Below are 19,770 nucleotides of genomic sequence, written 5' to 3'. Positions count from 1 at the left end.
ACAAACTGAGGGTTCTAGAGGGGAGGGGGTTGGGAGGATGGGTTAGCCTGGTGATGGGTATTGAGGAGGGCACGTTCTGCATGGAGCACTGGGTGTTATGCACAAACAATGAATCATGGAACACTATATCTAAAACTAATGATGTAATGTATGGGGATTAACATAACAATAAAAAAATTAAAAAATAAAAAAAAAAAAGAGAGAGAGAAAGGTATTCCCTTGGAGTAAGGAGGTTTCCTGGGTTTTCACTGCTCCAGACTCCCTGACATAAGTATCACACACACTGTCTGGGGCTCTACCGTGTGTGAGCCACATGGAGGGCTCCTGTCCTGCAGCTGGCCACCAAGCAGTGTTTCCCTGGAAATCTAGCCATGAGCGACCTCCTACGTGATGGTGTGCATTTCTTCAGGTGATGGTGCTTCTTCGTCTGAGACCTCAACCATCATTGTAATTTGTGTCCTATAGGATCTTCTCCACTAAGCCACTGCATCCCCAGTGCAGAGCCCATCTTCCCTTGGCTCACCCCTAGGGCCCCGGGGCCTACTCTTGCAAACACTCAACCCAGGCCAGTCCATACATTACCTGGAACTTGCTTCTTTAGTCCGTGAATCACGGGTCAGGACACCAGTGTTTGCCATTGTCCCATCAAGTCTTGAGTTTGGCCCTGGCATATCACAGATGCTCAGTGCTGCCATGGAAAAGCCCCTTCCATCCCTCCTCCCCTCTTTCCTCTTTCATCAACTCTGAAGAATTTGCAAAGTAACCTCTTACCCCAGAGTTAATTCCAACTCATTAACAGGTTTGATTTGACCCACAGAGTGGTTTCTTACAAGCACGTTTAGATTAGTTGTCAAGACTGTTTAAGTGAGATAATCTATATATGAAAATCTAAATGCCTACCTTCTTTTAACAAACCATGCAGTCTGGCCATGTTGGGGCTGCTTTCTGTGTGGCTAGAGCCGGCCTCTTCTAAATGTGGTCAGTATACTCCATGTGCTCATAGCACCACTCACCCCCATTGGTCCTCTGATGGCCCCTGGCCACTAAGGCACCTGTGTTTGTCACCTTAAGTAGATGAATGACAGTGACTATTGTTAATGATGCCTTGTATCCACAGGACCTCATCCAGGGCCTGATACAGAGAAAACAGCCATTTAACAGTTTTTAGAAGGATAAACGAGTTAATGAACTAGTGCACAGACTCTGGGCCTTATAAATTGCTATAGAATGTCAACATAAAAAACAGGCTAAAATTAAAAATGTTTTATTTTGCTAAAAAATAGTGATTTTGATTAACAACTGCATAACTTATGGTATAGCCTGCTGAACTACTTAGAAAGCATTCAATATAAAGTTAATTTAAAAGTATTTGAAGTAAACAGAGATGCAAAATCACCACTTGTTCCTCTGTTTCTCTTTCCTGTAACATCCCTTGTGGTTGATGTGAACATCTGAGGTCCAGCATCCATTATGCAATCCTGGGTAATGCAAATGATCATGAGTTAATGTGTCATTCATGATGGAACCACACAAACGTGGGTGAATGGTGGGTGCCAAGTGGGAAGGTCACTAATGAAAGACTCTGCTTCTGTTCCTAAAGGCACGTTTCCTACAAGTGGTTAAATCCGGAACAGCCTGTAAAACCTCTTACTATCCTGCTTGCCCATGTCTGTGGCTGCTGAAATGGTGTAAAAATGGGCCATCTCCTGCATTCTGAACATTTCCTTGCATCCCAGATCTGTAGCTTTCCCAGATTATCAGCGCACTATCTCTAGATACTGTAGAAGTGGGACCTAGAATGGACATCTTGGTTATTGGGAAACTGAAGCACTACCTTCAGTGGACATTTGGTGGGTTCCTGCTGCCAAGTGTGAGCACAGCACTGGGCCTGGGCTCCAAGGGTACAGAGATTTCGGCCCCCACTCTCAGAAAGGAAGGGTGTTGGGTTTGCTTATTCTTGTAGACCCAGGTCCTAATCCATGATGTATTCCTACTTAATGCTAACTAAACACTGATTAGGTAAACTTGTAAATGAAGGGTGGGAGGGGGGTTCATTGTTTTTACAAACACAAGCAACTTTTGGCCTCTGGCTATTATGAGTGACAAATAAATCTACATCCTGAGTCAGAAAGCACAGATGTGTCAAAAAAAAAAAAAAAGAGAAGAAGAAAAAAGCAGAAGGGAAGGATGAAGGGGGGGAGATCAGAGGGGGAGATGAACCATGAGAGACGATGGACTCTGAAAAACAAACTGAGGGTTCTAGAGGGGAAGGGGGTGGGGGGATGGGTTAGCCTGGTAATGGATATAAAGGAGGGCCCGTATTGCATGGAGCACTGGGTGTTATACACAAACAATGAATCATGGAACACTACAACAAAAACTAATGATGTAATGTATGGTGATTAACATAACAATAAAAAATTAAAAAAAAAAAAAAACAGAAACACAGATGTGTCTTCCAAAGTTGACCAATTTTGATTCCAAGGTTGAGCCCGTGGTCTTGTCCCTTCACTAGGTAACCCACAGTCAAGGGATGGGTGTGCTGTTTTTCTGTTGCTTGAAAACAATGAGCCAAGTTCTAAATCAAGGTGACCCCATGGCTACTAGAAGTCAAGATGCAGATTCTCAAGGAAATGTGCCAACTTCCTGCAAACTCCAAGCATGAGTGAGATGGCTCATTCATTTTAGCAGAAACCCTTGGGGAAGCGATTCACCCTCCCTGCCTTGCTATGACAATAGTGCTCTTTCTAATACAGTGGTGCTTGCAAAACAGGCCCCAGAGAGCTTCTACTTAGAAGCAAGAACTTGAGGGACAAGAAAGTAATGTCATTCCAGGAGGAGACTCAGAGGAGGGCTATGGAACCACCCAAGGTCTGATGCTGGGGAGGCCCCCAAGAAAATGAAGAATAAAATGAAGCCAGCAAGGGGAGGATGTCTATCCTGATTGGTGGACAAGGCAGAGAGAGTCCATCCCACACTCCCACATGCTAAGGTCCTCAAGGCCATGTCTCTCATCCAGGTGTGTGTGAGTGAACACAACCACTCTTATTGCAGTTTTACTGAAACAAGACATCATTCCTTGATGAGAAGACCTTCCCACAACCTGGGTCTGGGAACTCACACACAGAAGGTGCTAACTGAGGGCATGTTTGAGTCAAGAAGAGCATGGGTGACCAGGGTCCCTGGCACCCCGAGATGTCTAACCGAGGAGTTAAAGTTCCATCCAAAGCCTGGCCTGCTTTGTAGCAGACCCACTGGGTTCTCCCATCCAGTGTGCACTGCCTGCCTGTAAAGAAAGCACTGGCATCCCTCCTCCCCCACTGAGTGGTCACACACGTCGATCTTCGTTCACTGAACACGATCACCGTGTGACACACCACAGAGTGAAAGTGTCCCCGATGGGAAAGGAGCTGCCATGAGCAGATATCTGAACAGTTCTTCACTTTTATCACTCATACCTATTACACAATACAGAGAAAAATAACTTTCCATCAAAACATGTTTTTTCTTACCATTTTAACACTGATGGGCTCTATCAGCTCTCAGATATAATACAAGAAAATACTACTATAATTAATCCTGAAATTTTATGTTTAATTAAATGCAAAAAGAGGCTTGGTGCCTGCATGTCTTCCTTCTGTGATAGTTTCTGGTGCTAATATGTGTAGACTCCCCAAGAGCAGTGAAATCTGCTATGTTTGCTCTTGATGTTATTGCTGGGGGACAAGAAAGGAATTTTAGTTTTTTAAAATCCACCATTTATGACAATTAATTGGTGTTACAGACTGAATGTTTGAGTCTCCCCCAAAACTAGCTGGTTGAAATCCTAACCCCTAATGCGAAGGTATTTGGAGATGGGGGCCCTCAGGATGTGATCAGATCATGAGGGTGGGGCCCTCATGAATGGGATCAGGGCGCTGATAAGACAGCCCAGAAAGCCCCCTCCACCTGCCTGCCATGTGCATGCACAGCAAGAAGACAGTCATCTATGAACCAGGAAGGAGCCCTCAGCAGACACATCCTCTGCCAGAGCCATGATCTTGGATTTCCAGCCTCCAGAAGTGTGAAAATTAAGCCTCTGTTGTTTAAGCCCAGTCTGTGGTATTTCTGTCCCAGCACCCAGGCAGGCTACAGTAGAAGCTCGCATTGCAGAGTGCTGATGCCACGTGAGGGGCTGTTCTGAGTATATGCCATGTATCTATCCTCACAGAAATGCTAGAAGAGCAGCGCTATTGTTTTGACCTGGGTTCTGTTGACTTCTCTAGATCCCAAAAGCAATAGAAACTTATAGTGAGGGGCGCCTGGGTGGCTCAGTCGTTAAGCATCTGCCTTCAGTTCAGGTCATGATCCCAGGGTCCTGGGATTGAGCCCTGCATTGGGCTCCCTGTTCAGTGAGGAGTCTGCTTCCCCCTCACCCTCTGCCTGCCCCTCTGCTGACTTGTGCTCTCTCTGTGTGTCAAATAAATAAATAAAATCTTTAAAAAAAAAAGAAACGTATAGTGAAAAATCAAACCATGGACTTTCCGTGCATTGATTTGTATTTCTAGAAAATGAAAAGAAATGTATACACACACACACACATACATACACACGTATGTATACACACACACACGTATGCCTATAGATACGTATATACACATATACATATAAAGTTTTAGACTATAAGTCATCATATTAAAACTTCTTCAATAATGTGAATGAAAAAGAACTTTGATATTTGCTTTCCTTTGACTTAGGAAAGAAAGAGGGCAAGTGAGCAAGTTATTTTGGAAGAAACTGACAACAGTGTTTTCATGTGGTCCCCGGGAGACCAGTTCTGCCTGTTCTTCTCTTTTGGTTTCCGCCATGGAACCTCCCCTGGTGCTAAGGGACAAGCCAGAGTGGAGGGCGGGCTGGCAGCTTGGGTGGGCCTCTACGGCCCTTCATGCATCAGGTGGCTGCCCTGAGGTCCATGGTCCTCATCTGCTGTGGCTTTAGATGTTAGTGGCTGTGCTTCCAGATGAAGATGAACCAGCAGGGAGCATTGCAAGGGAGACCCAAGTTCTTGAAATAAAAGTATTGCATCAGCTGTGAATAGTTGCTTTGAAGAGAAAGAAATGAGAAAATGGACTTCAGAGTTTTCCTTTATATTTTTATCTAAGGGTTATAATTCTTTTTTTTCTAATAATAGTCTTGAATTATCTATGTTCTTTGTTGTTTGTCTACGCTCACTTTTTTTTTTTTTTTTAACTTACCTTGCAGGGGTTTTTATGTATCATCATTGCCCCAAATGAGAATCTACTCAGTATTAGTTTTCCCACACTGGAAGACAAGAGACACCCACTATATGACTTCTAAGAGCAGTGGATGTGTTATGCACATTATAGACATGAGGCCCCATCCAGAGATAAGAGCTGGGGATAAATCAACATTTTTCCTAATGACATTGCCAAATAGATTTGGACCATCAGAGTGCGTGAGGATGGAGAAGCAAGGGATTTAGTACATTTCGCCGAAGTTCTAGAGAAAGGAAAAATAACCCCTCGTCTGTCCCCTTGGGTGTGGGCTGCAATGAGAGACTAGTTTCCAAAGAGTACAGTATGGAAAGGGGATCCAAAGTAACTTTACAGGACAGAAATCCAGCAGACACTGCTCAATCAGCTAATCAGGATGAAATCATCCATGAGAGGTCACATCAATGGCATGTACCCCAGATACGATATGAGAAGAATGTCACTTTACCTCTATGCTCTTCCTCTCCAAATCCGTGAACCCAGTCTAACCATAAGAAAAACATTACCAAACCCAAGCTGAGGGACAAAATACCTGATCAATACTCCCCACACTTCTCCATGTCACCGAAAACAAGGGAAGTCTGACACCATCACAGACCAAAGGAGGGTAAGGAAACATGGGACCGCCTGAATGGGAAGAAGCCTCTGGGGGTCCAGGACAGAAAAGGGACATTAGGGGAAAACTAGGGATGCTTGAATAAAGTGTGAGGTTCAGTTCAGAGTATCATAGGGATGTTGGTTCACAAATGCGTAAAATGGATAGCAGTGGAGGGTATGGATGAGGGGAAAAGGGTGGGGGCATGCTGGGGCTCCCCATGTTATGGAGGCAGCTTTTCTATAAGTCCAGATGCATTCTAGAAAGTTCCTTACATGTTTATAAGAAACAAAGTCTTCACTGCAGTTCTCAGATGTGCAGTCGGAATCATCCTGCCCCGAAACAAACCCATGAAAGGTGCGTGGCTGTCCTTCAAAACAAGGCTGCATCCCAAGGATTAGGACGGACTCCTCAGACACAAAGAACAGCATTATGACATCGGATCCCTGGATGTTGGTACAGGGAAGGCAAAAGGCACCCAGGCCATTCTTGCCATCGATGAAACCAATCCTTCAAGGACATTTTTCTAACCTGGCATGTAACGAGAAATTTCATTTTATGCAATCCCAGGATGCTCAACAAAGAACTGTTCACAAAAGGGGAAGAAAAGGACAGCATTTATACAGAATTGGAGGTCATGGAGAACCACTTCCACCGGCAGGTGGCAGAAAACTTACCACGAGGTATGAAATATTTGCTTTCAGTTGGAGTCATTATTGTTCATTAAAATATAGGGGCGAGTGTTACAGACTGAAGCTAAATTTTACACTGTTTGTATTATTTGTATAAAGCTCTCCTCAGACATGTAACCTGGACCTGGGCATTTGCCAGAGTAAAGTCAAGGGAGCTTTTTATGAATAGAATAGAGTTTTACACCAAAGAACATTCTTTCCAGGTGAGCTGTATGAAAAACCTCTTCTCTAAATACATAGGATTAATGGATAATTAAATGTCCCCGAGCTCCAGTCTTGTCTGCTCTCCCTGTCCCAAAAGTGAGTCTACCCCCCAACGCCCACGCCCACATCAGTGCTGGACTGTGGTCGTGCTGCCCCAGGCAGGCAAGGATGTGCAGATGGGGGGCACCATGGGCACATTCAGGACGAGGAGCAAGGGTGACCTCACCTCTGCTTTCTGAGAGCCAGGCTCTGACAAGGAGGCCCCAGGACCTGTGGGGGTCAGCAGGAAGATGGAACCACGGCAGTTGTCCTAATGGAGAATGTGCTAGGAAGAAATGGTTAACGGGCAAGGGGGAAGGCCCAGGAGAGCACTCTCTATCCCCGAGCAACCTCAAGAGGCAGCCACCAGCCCTACAGCTGGGGGAACAGACAGACGAAACCAGATGATTAGCATTCAGGAACTTGGGGGAAGGCCCCACAAGGTGGCCATGGAGACCTCTGAGGATGGGGGCTCCTGCCCGGCCAATGCTGCTGGGTTTTGAGGGCACCTTGAGACTGATCGAGAAGCTGGATCTGCCGTGACTCCTGGAACAACATGAGCCCACCCAGGGGACCAAAAGAGGCCACGGTGGCACTGATGGCAACAGGAGGCCAACAGTAATCACAGGAAGGAGGGGCCGTCCTGCTTTCCCCCGGTGCCCTCCCTCCCAGGGCGGCCGGTCCAGGACAAACAGACACGGAGGACCAGCCCCAGCACCGCAGGGCAGAGCAAATGGTCACCGCCCCACCCAACGTTCAGTGAGCCTCAGTGGACACTCCTGAGAGGTGAGGCGGGTCTGCAGGCCTTGGACCTGCTCAGCGAGCCAGACCCTTCGACAAAACGGTCCCTAGACAGGGCCAGGATGAAAAACTGCGTGAAGTGAATTTTCCTCGTGGTTGTGTTTCTGAGTGCGATGCTCAACAAAGGGGAACACTTTGCACACTCGGCCTCAGCAGCCGTCTCTGTAACCTGGACAGAGAGGACACCTGCCATGCTTGCAACATTCCTACCAGGGTGTTTCAGAACAACAACCTCCAGCCTCGTGTGACAGCACCGTGCCTGTCCCAGGGCTGGCCGCCCAACTCGCTCCAGTCCCTGTGAAGTTCTTAAATCTATTAGGTCAGAATTGTTTTCTTCACAGGTGTACTGCACTTTTAGAAAACCTGCTGTGGGGGCGCCTAGCTGGCTTCAGTCGTTAAGCGTCTGCCTTCAGCTCAGGTCATGATCCCAGGGTCCTGGGATCGAGCCCCGCATCAGGAAGCCTGCTTCTCCCTCTCCCACTCCCCCTGCTTGTGTTCCCTATCTCGCTGTGTCTCTCTCTGTCAGATAAATAAAATCTTTTTAAAAAAATGTGGAAAACCTGCTGTGGGAGACGCCCATCTGCCACTTAATGGAAGACCACGGTGACTTCCAGCAGATTTCCCATGGAAGTCCTTGAGGGGGGGCTTCCTTCAATCGTGGAACCGGGGTTCTATTCACTTGCTCTGCTTATGTGGCTCTGTGCAATGAAGCGAGATGGATCTGAGCGCACAGGAATCACAAATGATGTCCCCATTACGATGACATTTGTCATAGTGTCTTCAGAGACACCTTTGGATAACTGAGGGTGAAGGAGAACGTCCCATTGTCTTGCCTCTGAAAACCTAAGCCACGGCCCAGCCGGGCACCGGCAGCTTGGCTGAGCTGGCCTGGCCCAGGGGCCACTCCGTCATCTGAATCAAAACACACAGGCTGTTGGTTTTGCACCCCAAGGGTGCATGAGTGTCTCAGCCCTTCATTTCCCCAGGTGAGAGAAATGGCCATGGACGCCCTATGGCAAAGCAGCCAATCCTCCCATAGCCTTCCCTGACTGACGCGGTCTGTGACCCTCATGAACTTTTGGGAAAACACCTTATGTGGATGACTGCCGAGAGGCATTTTGTGTCGGGGAAACCTCTTCGTGATGTGAGGTCCACCCCATCACCCAAGAAGCCTGGGAAGCATATCCACTTCTGGGATCTGGAAACAGTGAATCCAGTGGCTCCCAAGCCTCAGAACAGCTAGCAAACTCTACCAGACCTAGTTAGTGGGACCGTGGTTTGCCTTTGGCTTTTCTTATTTCTGGAACCCCTCCTCAGTCAGGAAGCATTTCCCTGCACATGAATTTGCTCCCTTCAATGAGCAGGGGGGTGGGGAAAGCAATAATTGTCCCTTTCTGTAGATGGGGAAGCTTACTTACCCAAGGTCCCACAGATGCGAGGTCAAGGGACACTTCCCCACCCTGAGGAGGAGGGCACACGTATGCTGCTCCTCTGAGCTTACTTGGCTGAGATTCGCATAAAGGGAATAAAGTTGCTCTTTCTTGGTAAAAAGTTTCATCAAATATAAATCTATTGATATACGTATATATGGTACATATGCACATATATTGCATGAATGCATATACACATGCATGCACTCTGTCATTAAACTGAAATCCTAGGACCATCTCAGTCCCGAGCCGGAGCCCTCTGCATCCCCAAACATCCTGCAGCGTCGGCTGGCCTTCTGGCCCAAACTCAGGGCATTAGTCAGGGCCCTGCAGAGAAATAGCACATGTAGGATGTATACATATAAAGATACTGATTATGAGGAGTTGGCTCATGTGATCATAGAGGCCAGCATCCTGAGACTTACAGGGCCAGATGGCAGTTTGGAGACAGAGAACTGGTGGTGTCGTTCCCGTCTGAAGTTGGCAGCTGGAGACCCAGAAAGAGCTGATGTCCAGCTCAAGTCTGAGGGCAGCCAGGAAGAGGAACCCCCTGTCACCACCTTTTTGTTCTAGTCAGGCCTTCAACTGATTGGTTGAGGCCCACCCACATTGGGGAGTGCAATCTGCTTGACTCCATCTCCTGACGAAAATGCTAATTTCATCCAGAAACTCCCTCACAGACCCACTGGGAATAATGTTTAACCAAATATCTGGGCACCCCATGGACCAAGCAAATTGACATATGACTTTGGCCACTACTTGCAGGAAGTAGAGTTAGCTATGGTCTGGTAACTGTTTGCCTTTTAACTACTTCCGAGGCTACTTTACCCACAGATACTGAAGAACAGCACAGGGGGCTTTAAGACCTTGGTCAGGGTCTTGACCATGCCTCATCAAAGCCTCCTTAAGCCCACCCTTGACCCCTCTTCAGGCAGTTGTGGGCCCATATTCATGCCAGGGTCATGGCACCAGCTGGAAAAGTGTGTGAGGAAGAAGGAGCAGGCACGCCCATCCAAGCAGCCCCAGATAACAAGACCCACCATTATATCTAAGGTGATATTCATGAAGACCAGTGAGTGACCTCAGGACCAGCCTCCACTGTCCCACCACTGTAAGACATGGGTGGGGAGGGAAGCTCCAATGGGTGAGTGCAGAACCCTTAGAACCGTATCATCCTCCTCATCCTGGGTGCTCTCTGTGTCCCAGGCTGGGCTCCCTAGAAACAGACACAGAGATCAGGATTTGGACACAGCTCATTTACCCGAAGGTGAGCTCAAGAGGAAGTAGTGGAACTCCGACTGGGTGGGCAGCTGGGTCTCAGTCCCCCTGGGGTCCTCTGGGAACACATAGGACACCCCAAAACCCAATTCTTTGTTTATCTTTCTATTGCCATTTGCATCTGTCTTTGGCTGATGGTCTCTGGTTCTGGCTCCCTGGCATTTCCAGAGTCATCCCTGGAGGCTTCACAGACCAGCGCAAGCTTGCCCTGCAAGCCATGAAGGGCACAGAAGTGAGGCCAGCGGGCCTGTGGGTGGGTCCCCCATCTGCTCATTGTGCACAGCAGCTGCAAACCTCAACTAGCCGCTGAGGACTGTCGAGCAGGTGAGGACTGTCGAGCAGGTGTAGTCTTTCTCCCAAGCTCAAAAGTTTAAAAGAATAGCCATGGTACTTTCATTTATAATTTAAGAGATGTTTTAGCAGAATTTGTGGTTTTTTAAAAGACAAGTCTGGCTCCAGCTGCAGTCCTTACTGTTTCTCAGGGGTGATATATGAAGCTTCACGTTTCGTGTTTCTCACTTACCATCTCCTGAGGAGTGACACCCCTAAATATGGGGTTGGAGCCCTGACTCCACCGTTGTTCAGGGGAGGACGGCCAGCTGTTGGACCACCACGACCTTCTCCAGCCACCGCCTCACTGGCTGTCTGTCCAACATGTGAGCAGTCCCCAGTGGGCTGACATGTACTTCCACCTTCTTCATTGCCCATCGATGGACATTGTGGTCACTGAAAAACTGCGTTCAAGAACGTTCTTTGGGGAATCCTGTAATAGGCCACAGATCGAGTTGGCGGGACTCCTACAGTGGGCTCCCCCTGTCAGCATTCTGTTGTCAAGGCTCCATCACACACAGCGAAGGCAGCTCTGCTTTTAGTAACATGTAATTAGTGTAACCAGAAAACCCTTAAAGTTGACATTTGGAGCTTCAAAGGGGATGCAGAGTTATTGGTAGAAGAACCTCAGGGTTTTAACCGATGACTCTAAGCCAAGAGTTTATTCTTAGGGCAGCTATTTCTGCAGCCCCAGAGACATCTCCCAGCACGTGTCATGGTGTTGACGGATCATCTGGCACCACATCCTCTGCCAGTCGACACACACCCCCAAATGCGAGGACAGTGACACTCACACATCTGAACCCAGTGGTGGGCAATGTCACATCCCACCCCTACCGAGCACCACCTCCATCAGGCCCTGTCACCCCCACATGATACAAGACCAGGCATGGACCTGAGTTATTACACACCCACTTGCACTGGTCGTTATAAAAGAAGGTTGACTGAACAACACTAACTTTGCCAGGAGCACCTTTCAGCCCCTAAATGCACCATGGCCCAACTTCAGCCAAGAGGACGTGGTGGTTCTGGTGGCCCCAGGTGGTAGCCCTGTTTGAGGGCAGTGTGAGGAGCAGAGCTGGAATCCAGGCTGCAGCTGGACCACTTGCTCAGGGCTGGCAACTTCAAAGTAGAGAGCCTTCAGAGGAAAGACTGCAATGTGAGAAAAAGACACACATACACATGTTGGTTTCCTGAGATACGTGTGTGTGTGTGTGTGTGTGTGTGTGTAAAGTAAAACTGCAAATGAAGACAAATTGCAGGAAGATAACAACTTCAAAAATAGGGAAGTAACAACTTCAAAAATAGGGCTCATAGAGACAGAGCCCTGCATGCTTGAAATGGTAATGGGATGCTATAAAAAGGAAGGTATTTGGAGGAGAGAAAAAAAAGGGCTTTTGTAAATTAAAAATATAAAAGGAGCAATTACAATTAAACAGGTTTGAAAGGGACACCTGGGTGGCTCAGTGGGTTAAGCGGCTACCTTTGGCTCAGGTCCTGATCCCAGGGCCGTGAGATCAAGTCCCGCATCGGGATCCTTGCTCAGCAGGGAGCCTACTTCTCCCTCTGCCCAATGTTCCCCCTGTGGTGTGCTCTCTGTCTCTCTCTCTGACAAATAAATAAATAAAATCTTTTTAAAAAATTAAATAAATAAATGTGTTTGAAAGATCAAATTGAGTGAAATATAGAGAAGAAGAAGAAGAAGAAGAAGAAAGTAACATTGTGGAAGTCCAATATCTAACTAATAGGAAGAATAGAAAAAGAAGAAACTGGAAATAATGAAATAATCACCAACATAATTTTAGAAAACTCCCTAAAACTGAAGGCCAGGAAGTTCATGTCTGTAAGGAACATCATGGATAGACATGAGCACACCTCGCATTCTGGACTTCAGAACACTGTGGTTACAGAGGATCTCCAAGAACACCATCCAGAGGGCAATCTATAAACACGGGTTCCATATGATTTTTGATCTAGAATTATATTGCAAGAATAACTATCCACAAAGTATGACAGGACCAAAAAGACAACTTTAAGCTTTCTGGCTCTCAAATATCATACCTTCCTAGTCAGAAAGATACTTGAAAATGTGCACCAAGAAAATAAGGAAGTAAACCAAGAAAGGAGTCCACACAGAAGCAAGAAAATGGGGTTCAATGCAGGAGAAAAGCAGAGGATCCCTCGGAGTTGCGAGAGGCAGACCCTGCAGGAAGCACTGGGGCCCTGTTGTCCCTGGTCCCCATGGAAGCAGGTAGGAATTCACCAGGAGGTGGCTTTTAAAGTGGAAATGGTTGTCTGAAAGCTCTCATGTTTGGATATATTGAGAGAAGATTTAAACAGCTAGTGTAGAGCTTGGGGATGAATTAGTGAACAATACCTAGCAAATTAAACAAACTGAAAAACAAGATGCTTCTAACTGAGAAAAAAAAATTGTATAGGAAAGAAAAAGGAACCACATACTGCATGACTCCACTTTAAATATTGTTACATCATTGTAATCATGATTTGGCTGTAAGTATGATTCACATTTACTGGCTGGATGGGGAGGTAGAAAGAAAGTGTGGTGTTAAGTGGGGTAGGGAGAGGGGCTCAGAGAAGGAGAAAGAACCTCAATTCTAACTTTCTAGAAGGAAAGCCACAGACAATATCCCAAACTGAAAATGCAGAAGAAATTAACCACACTTAAGAAATTGATATTTATGTGGTACCAAGATAGAGATACAATATTGTACATTATATCTCAAAAGTCTACAGTCAAATATCAAGTTTCCTCTATTTGGGGGACTGCTACCCTACCCAGGCTTCTGACTGTGTTGTATTAGTGGGTTTACCTACCTTTGCAGCAATAGCACACGCATGATTATTAGCAGTTCATAATAAGCTTCGACATCTAGAGGGCAGGTCTCCACCATATCCTTCTCATCCAGTGTATTCTTCTTTCTGGTATATGTTCTTTGCTAAAAAGTTTAAAATGTTAAAAAAAAAAATTAAAACCCATTCCTCTTATTTTATTAGAATTGTCCTGAAGAGAGAATACACAAATGAAATACTGTTGAACATGGGTCATCTCTAAGGTCTTGACACCATCTTTTCTCTTCTCTACCATCACTGAACTCCTTGACGATTTCTCCCCATCTCCTGGCTTTAAATATTACCTCTCCTCTGGCAGATCCTACCTGTGCCTCCCAGCCTGACTCGTCCTCAGCTCTCCATGCATCCATCCACCTCATCCTCCACATCTAGACTCAGACGTCCAACAGACATGTTCAAAATTGAATTTTGGAAAGTCATACCCTAACCCACTAGACCCACCCTCTTCTTGAATCAGTTGGCATAACTCCATCCTCCCAGTAGCTCAGGCCAAAATATTTTAAATCAATCTTGACTTTTCTCTGTTTCTCACACCTCATGGCTCATTGATTGGGAACCCTCCCTGGCTAGACCACGGTCCCTCTGCGGCCCCACGGCCTGGGTGGCCATCATCCCTACCTGACCACTCAGCAACCATCTCCTGGGTCTCTCTGCTTCTCTCCTAGACTTTGCACTCTACATCCACCCCAGCAGCCAGCCCGACCCATTTCAGAACCAGGGTTGGGTCTATCTCCACTCCAATCCCTGCCATGCCCCTTCTACTCAGAGTAATATCGAGTCCTCACAGTGGCCCTGAGCCCCAGGGGATGTGTGGTGTCCTCTCTTTCTAGCCTGTCCCTCTGCTCCAGCCACATGGTCACCTTGCTGTCCCGGGCACGCCAGGTGCCCTCCCTCCTCAGTCTTTGCTTTGTTTGTCCCTTGGCTTGCACGCAATGACTCACAGTTCTCTCCCCACAGATGTTTCCAGGACTCTCTTACCATTTCACTTGTCTTTGTACAAAGGTCACCTTCTCAGTGATACCCGTCTCACTGCTCCTTGCATCATGCCCTCCACCCTGTACCTTGCCCTCGAGTTTCCACAGCACCTTCAAACAGACTACACAGTTCACTGTTCATCACATTTATTGGTCAAGGATTTCTGTCTTTCTTCACTGGCGTATTCCCAGCGTCCACAACATCCCCGGTCACACAATGAGTACTCAAAAATACTTGCCAAATAAATAGCCACTTGTTTCAGAAGCACAGCGTCTATAAGTATCTTAAAATGGAGCATGTAGGGGGCGGAGCAAGATGGCGGAGGAGTAGGAGACCTGGATTTCGTCTCCTCTCAGGAATTCAGCTGGATAGGGATCAAACCATTCTGAACACCTACAAACTCAACAGGAGATCGAAGAAAAGAAGAGCAACAACTCTCTGAACAGAAAAGCGACCACTTTCTGGAAGGTAGGACGTGCGGAGAAGTGAATCCGAGGCGATATTCGGGAGCATAGACGGCGGGGGGGGCCTCCGACGGCCGCTTCTGGCAAGTGATAGAGCCGCGGAGCACAAAATCGGAACTTTTAGAGTCTGCTCCGCTGAGGGACGTCACTCTGGTGGCGAAGTGGGGGGTGGAACCCTCGCGGGACAGTGTGGTCTCAGGACCCTCGGGGTCACAGAAAGACCGGGGGTGCCTGAGTGCGGCAGAGCTCCCAGGGATCGGAGCAGGGAAGCCGGCTGCAGAGACGGAGCCCAGGCGCGGGCTCTCAGCTCGGGGTTGTCATAGACCGTGATCCGCGGCACAGTCGGGCCACCGCTCCTCCAGCGGGGACCCAACAAGCGGCAGATCCGGGGAGACTCACCTTCTTCCCCCGGGAGGAGAGGTGCGGGAGCGCACCGCGGGGATCTGCTGGGTTTGGAGACTCCACCCGGGGTCGGGTGCCAGATAGAAAGGCGCGGTCACAGGCCGGGTGAGCGCGGAGTGCGGCCGGAGACCGGGGAGACGGGAGTGACTGACTGCTTTTCTCTGGGGGCGCACTGAGGAGCGGGACCCCGAGTTCTCGGCTCCGCCGGGGCGGAGACTGGGAGGCCGCCATTTTCACTCTCCGCCTCCAAAGCTGTACGGAAAGCTTGCAGGGAACAAAAGCTCCAGAGAGCAAACCCGAGCAGATGACTTAGCCCGGACCGGCAAGGGCGGGGCAATTCCGCCTCCGGCAAAGACATTTGGGAACCACGGCAACAGGCCCCTCCCCCAGAAGATCAGCGAGAACAGCCAGCCAAGACCAGGTTTACCGATCAATGAGAACGGCAGAACTCCAGCGCTAGGGGAACACTGCACATAGAATTCATGGCTTTTTTACCGTGATTCTTTAGTCTTTCAAAGTTAATTATTTTTTTTAACTGTCTTTTTTTTTTTCCTTTTTTCTTTTTTTTTTGAATTTTTCTTTTTCCCTTTTTCAACCAACATCTTATCAATCCCTTTTTTTAAAAAAAACATTTTTATTTTTCATTTTTAAAGTCATATTCTATCCCTTCATAGTAGTTACCCGTATTTTTGGCATATATATATAAGTTGTTCTCTCTTTAAAATCTTGAGATAGTTTCTTCTAACAGATCAAAATAGACTCTAAATCTCTAGTGTATGGTTTTTTCTACTCCCCTGCCTGATCACATTCTCTCCCTTTTTTCTTTCTTTCTTCTTTTTTTTTTTAATCCTCTTCTTTCTTTTTTCAAACAACTTATCAAATCCTTTTTTAAAATTTTTTATAATTTCCATCTTTACAGTCATATTCCATCCCTTCATCATATCAACCCTTATTTTTGTACATATATAAGTTTTTCTTTCTTTAAAATTTTGGGAGGGACTTTCTTTTAACAGACCAAAATACACCCAAAATCTAGTGTGTGGCACTGATCTATAATCCAGCCTGATCATATTTGATCACATTGTTTTTGTTTTGTTTTGTTTTGTTCTGCTTTTGTTTGTTTTTATCTTTATCTTTTTCTTTTTTCTTTTTTTCTTTCCTTTTCTTTTTTCTCTCTTTCCCTTTCTTTTCCCACTGCTTCAGGTCTTTTCTGATTTGTTTAGAGTATATTTTCTGGGGACGTTGTTACCCTGCTAGCATTCTGTTCTCTCATTAATCTATTCTCCTCTGCACAAAATGACAAGACGGAAAAAATCACCTCAACAAAAAGAACAAGAGGTAGTACCGACTGCCAGGGACCTACTCAATACGGACATTAGTACGATGTCAGATCTAGAGTTCAGAATCATCACTTTAAAGATACTAGCTGGGCTTGAAAAAAACATGGAAGTTATTAGAGAAACCCTTTCTGGAGAAGTAAAAGAACTAAAATCGAACCAAGTAGAAATCAAAAAGGCTATTAATGAGGTGCAATCAAATATGGGGGCGCTAACTGCTAGGATAAATGAGGCAGAAGAAAGAATCAGTGAGATAGAAGACCAAATGATGGAAAATAAAGAAGCTGAGCAAAAGAGAGATAAACAACTACTGGATCACGAGGGCAGAATTCGAGAGATAAACGATACCATAAGACGAAACAACATTAGAATAATTGGGATCCCAGAAGAAGAAGAAAGAGAGAGAGGTGCAGAAGGTATAATGGAGCAAATTATAGCAGAGAACTTCCCTAATTTGGGGAAGGAAACAGGCATCAAAATCCAGGAGGCACAGAGAACCCCTCTCAAAATCAATAAAAATAGGTCAACACCCCGACATCTAATAGTAAAACTTACGAGTCTCAGAGACAAAGAGAAAATCCTGAAAGCAGCTCGGGAGAAGAGATATGTAACCTACAATGGTAGAAACATTAGATTGGCAACAGACTTATCCACAGAGACCTGGCAGGCCAGAAAGGACTGGCAGGACATATTCAGAGCACTAAATGAGAAAAATATGCAGCCAAGAATACTATATCCAGCTAGGCTGTCATTGAAAATTGAAGGAAAGATAAAAAGCTTCCAGGACAAACAAAAACTAAAGGAATTTGCAAACACGAAACCAGCCCTACAACAAATATTGAAAGGGGTCCTCTAAGCAAAGAGAGAGCCTAAAAGCAACATAGACCAGAAAGGAACACAAACAATATACAGTAACAGTCACTTTACAGGCAATACAATGGCACTGAACTCCTATCTTTCAATAGTTACCCTGAATGTAAATGGGCTAAATGCCCCAATCAAAAGACACAGGCTATCAGATTGGATTAAAAAACAAGACCCATCGATATGCTGTCTGCAAGAGACTCATTTTAGACCCAAAGACACCCCCAGATTGAAAGTGAGGGGGTGGAAAACCATTTACCATGCTAATGGACACCAAAAGAAAGCTGGGGTGGCAATCCTTATATCAGACAAATTAGATTTTAAACCAAAGACTGTAATAAGAGATGAGGAAGGACACTATATCATACTTAAAGGGTCTATCCAACAAGAAGATCTAACAATTGTAAATATCTATGCCCCTAACATGGGAGCAGCCAATTATATAAGGCAATTAATAACAAAAGCAAAGAAACACATCGACAACAATACAATAATAGTGGGGGACTTTAACACCCCCCTCACTGAAATGGACAGATCGTCTAAGCAAAAGATCAACAAGGAAATAAAGACTTTAAATGACACACTGGACCAAATGGACTTCACAGACATATTCAGAACATTCCATCCAAAAGCAACGGAATACACATTCTTCTCTAGTGCCCATGGAACATTCTCCAGAATAGATCACATCCTAGGTCATAAATCAGGTCTCAACCGGTACCAGAAGATTGGGATCATCCCCTGCCTATTTTCATACCACAATGCTTTGAAACTAGAACTCAATCACAAGAGGAAAGTCAGAAAGAACTCAAATACATGGAGGCTAAAGAGCATCCTACTGAAGAATGAATGGGTCAACCAGGAAATTAAAGAAGAATTAAAAAAATTCATGGAAACCAATGAAAATGAAAACACAACTATTCAAAATCTTTGGGATACAGCAAAGGCAGTCCTAAGAGGAAAGTATATAGCAATACAAGCCTTTCTCAAGAAACAAGAAAGGTCTCAAGTACACAACCTAACCCTACACCTAAAGGAGCTAGATAAAAAAACAGCAAATAAAGCCTAAACCCAGCAGGAGAAGAGAAATAATAAAGATCAGAGCAGAAATCAATGAAATAGAAACCAAAAGAACAGTAGAACAGATCAACGAAACTAGGAGCTGGTTCTTTGAAAGAATTAACAAGATTGATAAGCCCCTGGCCAGACTTATCAAAAAGAAAAGAGAAATGACCCAAATCAACAAAATCATGAATGAAAGAGGAGACATCACAACCAACACCAAAGAAATACAAACAATTATAAGAACATATTATGAGCAACTCTATGCCAGCAAATTAGATAACCTGGAAGTAATGGATGCATTCCTAGAGATGTATCAACTACCAAAACTGAACCAGGAAGAAATAGAACACCTGAACAGACCTATAACCACTAAGGAAATAGAAGCAGTCATCAAAAATCTCCCAAAACACAAAAGCCCAGGGCCAGATGGCTTCCCAGTGGAATTCTACCAAACATTTCAAGAAGAATTAATACCTATCCTTCTGAAACTGTTCCAAAAAATAGAAATGGAAGGAAAACTTCCAAACTCATTTTATGAGGCCAGCATTACCTTGATCCCAAAACCAGACAAAGACCCCATCAAAAAGGAGAATTACAGACCAATATCCCTGATGAACATGGATGCAAAAATTCTCACCAAAATACTAGCCAATAGGATCCAACAGTACATTAAAAGGATTATTCACCACGACCAAGTGGGATTTATCCCTGGGCTGCAAGGTTGGTTCAACATCCGCAAATCAATCAACGTGATACAATACATTAACAAAAGAAAAAACAAGAATTACATGATCCTCTCAATAGATGCAGAAAAAGCATTTGACAAAGTACAGCATCCTTTCTTGATCAAAACTCTTCAGAGTATAGGCATAGAGGGTACATACCTCAATATCATAAAAGCCATCTATGAAAAACCTACAGCGAATATCATTCTCAATGGGGAAAAACTGAGAGCTTTCCCCCTAAGGTCAGGAACGCGGCAGGGATGTCCACTATCACCACTGCTATTCAACATAGTATTGGAAGTCCTAGCCACAGCAATCAGAAAACAAAAAGAAATCAAAGGTATCCAAATTGGCAAAGAAGAAGTCAAACTCTCACTCTTTGCAGATGATATGATACTTTATGTGGAAAATCCCAAAGACTCCAC

The sequence above is a fragment of the Phoca vitulina genome, unplaced genomic scaffold (genome assembly GCF_004348235.1).
Source record: "Phoca vitulina isolate PV1807 unplaced genomic scaffold, GSC_HSeal_1.0 scaffold17, whole genome shotgun sequence".
Taxonomy (NCBI): domain Eukaryota; kingdom Metazoa; phylum Chordata; class Mammalia; order Carnivora; family Phocidae; genus Phoca; species Phoca vitulina.
This window is presented reverse-complemented; position numbering follows the sequence as displayed.